Source organism: Lathyrus oleraceus, chromosome 6 (genome assembly GCF_024323335.1).
Source record: "Lathyrus oleraceus cultivar Zhongwan6 chromosome 6, CAAS_Psat_ZW6_1.0, whole genome shotgun sequence".
In the NCBI taxonomy this organism is placed as follows: Eukaryota; Viridiplantae; Streptophyta; class Magnoliopsida; order Fabales; family Fabaceae; genus Lathyrus; species Lathyrus oleraceus.
In genome coordinates this window covers 187,592,855-187,598,928 of record NC_066584.1, presented here as the reverse complement: position 1 = coordinate 187,598,928, position 6,074 = coordinate 187,592,855, and the positions used below count along the sequence as shown (strand labels likewise).

The 6,074-nt window shown below is 35.8% G+C and overlaps 1 long non-coding RNA gene across 1 annotated transcript; it reads left to right on the top strand.

The window, feature by feature from the left end:
• The first annotated feature begins 3,992 nt into the window (after positions 1–3,992).
• LOC127096731 (uncharacterized) lies at positions 3,993–5,839 on the top strand. The gene is made up of 2 exons (XR_007792788.1): positions 3,993–4,400; positions 5,544–5,839. It is a non-coding gene; the product is annotated as an uncharacterized LOC127096731 (long non-coding RNA).
• The last annotated feature ends 235 nt before the right edge of the window (positions 5,840–6,074 follow it).

Genomic DNA, 6,074 nt, shown 5'->3' with positions numbered 1-6,074 from the left:
CAGCATGATCTCCGGAACCCTGAACTTTATGGCATTTAATTACAAGAATAGCATGGACAAACATTCAGGATATTCAGGCATACTTAAATTCACATGTGAAATCAAATTACATATCCGAAAATTTAATCATGATGCCTTATGTATGTAGAGATTACCGATTAAAAAGCATAAAACAGTAGTGATGCGCAAACCTGTTTGCAACTGAGCTGCGATGTTGAAGGGACTGACCACTCTTGGTATCGGATGGAGTTGGGTGGAGGTAACTTCGGTGCGGATGAGCGGCCTTCAGGGTTTCTTTACTCGGAATTCTCTGAGTTGGTCTCCAGGGTTTCTATGCCAGGGTTTCTGTCCGTCTTCGTCTGTCCATTTTCGTGACTGAAGTGTCGGTATTTATAGTGATTGTGGTGACCTAATGGGCTCAGAATGAAGCCCTAAAATTCTGATATATCGCAAGCTTCGCTAGGCGAGCGTTGTAGCGAAGGGTTCGCTAGGCGAAGGATTTGCTTGCCTAGCGAGCAGGCCATCTGTGACCTAATGGGCTCAGAATGAAGCCCAATAATTCTGGTATTCGCAAGCTTCGCTAGGCGAAGGAGTTGCTCGCCTAGCAAGCAAGCTAATTTGGGCCTTTTTCTGGATTGGGCCTGTTGTGAGCTGGGCTTTTGTTCCTTTAAGGTCAATGCCTTGAAACATAAGTTGGAGTGCCTTGAAAAAGGCCTTGTAATATGAACGGGCAAATTTTGGGGTATGACAACATTCTAATGATGAACAATGACTAACATAAATGATACAATGCAAAAAATTAAAGAGATAAGGAGAGAAAAAAATTGTACACCAGATATATAGTGGTTCGACAATTCGTCTTTGCTATGCCTACATCACTCTTCAATGATTTTCACCATAAAAAACGGCAACGTCTTCCGCTATGATTAAAGTTAAAGATATAAGTATTTAGGTACAACAAATTATTATCGAACTGAAACCTAATGCTTTATCTAACAGGGATCTAAAACAATAATTCTTCCTGTTGATGCATATTACTCAACTACTAACATTCAATATCCTCAATAAACTTGATCTAACAAATTTAATAGACCTAATAACCTACTCCAAGCTTCACTTATGCATCACCCTTTACTCGAATCTGACGAAGACTTGTATGAACGATTATTCTATCAACGAATGAGGACAACTCCCAACTTTGTTGAGTGACAACCTTTACTCGGATCCACCAAAGTCTTCCTTGGATTATGAAGAAAACTCTTCTCTTGCTTGATAAGCACCAACCAGTTATGTGAACAAGAAAAGATCCTTTATCTTGATATAAACAAAAAAACTTCACACAAAAAAATATTAAATTCCCTAATGTACCTTAATCTACCTCTCATAATAAATATTTAGATTTGAGAACCAGAATAATGGTTTCTTGGTATAAGATTGAAGATGATGAATAATATCTAAGAATCTCTCACAATACAACTACAAGCTTCTCACACTCAACATTCTAGAGAGTTTTTCACAAAGTTGAATCATGAAGATAATGTATTTGTGAATGAAGAAATCTTTTTATGGTTTCTCTCAAGATTCTTGACAATGAAATATTGGGTTTTTGATGAATCTTCTGGGTACTCAAAAGAGAAAGATTCAATAACTTAATAAGGAGTTTCTCTTTTATTGTGATTGAAGTTACACGAATTATACCCGAGAGCATCACACGCTCAAAGATACAACAGAGTCTCCATCAAACTTTATTTATTCCTGAAGAAAAGGGAAAACAACAATAAAACCCGAGGGAAGAGAAAAGGGTAAGGGAATTGGTTATGCGAGGGGAATGTATTAGCATCCCTCACATTTGTTGTACTCAACGGCAACCATTTTGAATGTCATTTGCAAGGACATGGATTAATATCTAAAGATTACTCCCGAAAGGGGAGAGATGGGGTTAATAGTTAAAGTGACCGCCAAGGATTGGGGCCCTTGTGCCTACGTATTTTAACCGTGCAATGAGAAAGTCAGAGCTCCGTAGTTCGTGGAAGTAATATGGATGCATTAGTTGTTTTTAATGAACATTGTTAACGTTCGTATTCTACTATCAACTTGCTTGTATGATCGAGCATGGGAGTCTTAAGAGTCTGTTTGTTTGCGATAGAATGGATGAACTCGGATCACACTCTAGCAGTTAAACATTGCTTGCTCACACATGGAGGCTTAAGCTTCATTAATGGTATAACAGAAGTAACACGTCCTTTCTGAAAAGGTTTTTAATTGAAAATGAAGCCCAAGGGCAAAACTGAGTTTGATGAGGTGAGTTTTCTTTTATTCTGAAAACAGTGTCTTAATTTAAATTGTACTAAAGTCTATGAATAGAGATGACAGTTAGCAACATGGTCATTCGTTCCGTACCCAAAGATATTTAGAATGAGGATAGAAATTTTCCACTCTCATCCCTTCTCCATTGCTTAAGGCTCGTAGCATACAATCCTAATCGTACTGTTAATTGCTTTTAACTTTATTCACAAAATGGTTTTAGTTTTACTGAGAGAGAACAAAAGGGAAGAGAAGAAACCCTAGAAGGTTGAAGTCTGATCTTCGGTATGCATCCCATATCTGTGTAGAAAGACTAATCATTCGATTTAAATTGCATTAAAGTTTATGAATTGGAATGAATACAGTGAGCAACTGGGTCATTCGTCTTGTACCTAAAGATATTCAGAATGAGGATATGAATTCTCCACTCTCATTCCTTCTCTACTACTTAAGGCTCATGACGTGCAATTTGCATCATAACTGATGAGTGTTGAAGTTGAATTTCCTTAAAGCTTCATGTGATAAAGGTTGTCTTTGAAAAGAGAAGACTTGACAATCAACTTGAATCAAATTGTGCTAAAGCCTATGAATATAGGTGAATATGATGAGCAACTGGGTCATTCATCCTGTACCCAAAGATATTCAGAATGAGGATATGAATTCTCCATTCTCACCCTTATCTACTGCTTAAGGCTTATGGCACACAACTTGGATCATGATTGACAAGTGTAGAATCCACCTTTGTAGTGCTTGAATAATTGTTCAGCCTGTCTTGTACTGATTTGAAATGAATGAAGTCTTGAATCTTGAAGTCTTGTACAATTCTTAAGATTTAGTATCCAGTACATCTTGAACACAATGGACTTGTCTTATCAAGTGATCAAGGGTCTTTTGATCACTTGAATAGGCTTGGGTAGTTGAGCATAGTCAAAGGATTTAATTAATCAAAGCGAACTTTGATCAACTTAATCAATTAGGAAAAATCAGTTGAAAAATTTATGCATACAAAAGACTGCAAACCCTAGGGATTAATCATCTGAAATAAATTCTAAAGTCTTAAATCTAAGGGATCATGTTATTGTTAAGGTGAAAACCATAAGAGAAAATCATATCAAAGTTCACAATAAATAACTGAATAAAAAGATCAATTTAAACCTAACTATGTTATTTTCTACATGAAAATTATGGATAAGAATGTAGAAGTCATAGGTCTAAAGTCAAGAATTAAATATTTATTCAATGATCTTTTTCAGGCATTTTTTATGGTGATTAACAAAATAGTTAAAATTTAATCATGCTAAATTCCTAATCCAATCATGTAACATGAAAATTAACCTAATTAACATGTATTTCTATTATTTCTAAACATGGTAAAAATGACTAAAGTCCCAATCAAGAATTAAAATCAAGATAGCAAAAAAGGAATTGCAATCATGAGTAAAATGAAGAAAAAATATCAAAAAAAGCAATGAAATAAAATATAATGGGCCAGGGGGTCAAATCTGGAAATGGGGTGCAAATATGGTTCAGGTGCACGTGCCTTGTGGGTGAAAGGCCCATTGAACTATATCATGGCCAATGGGTGTATGTCAGCGAACATGCGTGATATTGAGTAAAAATGCTAGGCCCGTGTATATGAGGCCCAACATCTACACAACATGTGGATCAATTTAATTCAGCATGTGGAGATTAACATTTGAAATAAAATGAAGACGCACCAGTCAACAAAGTCAGCTCCGGTCCTATTCAGGTGAACCACCGTGGGGCACCACGCCGAAAATCACCTTCGGTTGCGGTGGCCATCAGAAATGGAAAATGGAACCACCAAAACAACCGTATCCTCACGCTCAACCCTAATTTATCCTCAATTTCACCAAATTTCGGGCCTAAAGCCCTAACCGAATTGAATAACCTCAAGAACCCTAAATGCTAAAACATGAATTAAACGATGCTCAAGAGCCAAACAAAGATCAAACCATGGGGCTTTGGCTCCCCAGACGAGGCACTACGTTGTGATGTCCTTATATTGGAGAAAAAGAGTGGAAAAGAATTACCTAAAGGAGTAATTCTAGTGGTTCTTTGCCGACGAAACAAAGGTTCGGGTAACACGTTATTCCTTGTTCAATCTCGACTGCAGGCCTTCTTCTTCTCCTTCTTCACTCAATTGCGCTTCTGTTGTTGTTCTGAGAGTTGTGTAGAATGAGTTGTGTATCTGAGATTTAAGAACTGAGTGATATTTATAGAGTTTCGAATTTTTTTGTTTTGGAATGCAATGCAGATTCAAATGAAATTCACTTTCAATTAGAAATGATAAATTCGACTAGGGTGAAATTAGATTAGAATTCAAATGAAATTATTAGTGAAATGTAAATGTGTTTTCTGTTGATTGAAATCTGAAGTAATATCATGTAAAATTGGAAACGTAAATGAAATTAATTGGAAATGAAATATGCTCTATTAATTGATTTGTGTTAATGAAATCGAAATGCAATGTGAAATGCAAGCTAGTTCAGTTAATGGTGCAAATGGAAATAATTCTGTTAGTGATGTCATGAGTTAGTAAAATGAAATCCAATTCTTGCAGTTAAACTGTTAAGCCATGTTACAGTTAGTGAGCTTGAACTGATGTGCTACTAGATTTGTTAGGATTGTGATTGTTGAACTGAAATTGTTAAATTAAAACTTAATCTTTGGTTAAAAGGAAAAAGTCAGTTTCTGTTGTGGTTAATGTTAGTTATTAGGTTTAATTAGTTATTTAATTCAGTTAGTTATTAATTGGTTTTGGATGAATGTGAATGATATGTTTGTGTTCCCTTATGCATATGTTGTTGCTGCTAGTTCTGCTTTGTGTGAATTGAACTGTTGTATGTTTGTTAATATTGTAAACTTATGATGAATGTGGTATGCTAGCTGGTGCAGGGGTATTAGTGCATTGCTTGGTTCAGCTGCTGCTGCTAGCTAGTGTTGTAGGATATGGATGTATTTTTTGTTTGGAATGTAGTATAACATGGATACGTGACTGTTTGCTAATGGTTATGAGTGATGCAGGATTGCCATGGACAAATGAATTGATGTCATTGTTTGGTTAATGTTAAGTCTTGTTTAGCTTGGTGTTGTACATGTTATTAGGGCTTAATATCATGCTAGACTTAAAATGAGGTTGGTTAGGTTTAGGTCTTGTTCATGGTTGTTTGACATGGTTTTGTGTGTGTTGTAATGTCATGCTAACTTTGTGACAGGTTTGGAAGCTTGGGGCATGTGATATGACTTGGCACGACCTAAATGCATCATGGTTGTTGAATTCAAAAGCAATGTAGATGCTTGAGAATTCTGTCACAAGGATAATGATGGTTGTCAACGCAAACTCAAGACAAACATATGGCCTTCCATCCTTTCTTTCCTTTTGTTTCCATGTAAATGCTATATATGTGATGTATCAAGATTGTAAAAATGATTCATGTGATGCAATGCTTATGTACTTACTTATGTGGTGTGCTTGTAATAAAACTTCATTTGTGATTCAAGTTCAAAGTAATGCGATGTAATCCAAGCTTGTGACTCAAAATCAAACCAAAATTTACTTTTCTTGGTATGAAATGTATGGAATGTTTGTATGAGATGGGTGAAATGGATACCAATTGGTTTGTTGACTTTGGTCAAATGGTTGACCAAAAAGTCAACAGTTGATTAAAGGTCAACTTGTGCAAAAATGTAATTCTCCTTGTAATATTTCTAATGCAATGCATATGTCAATATAATCCAATGAATGA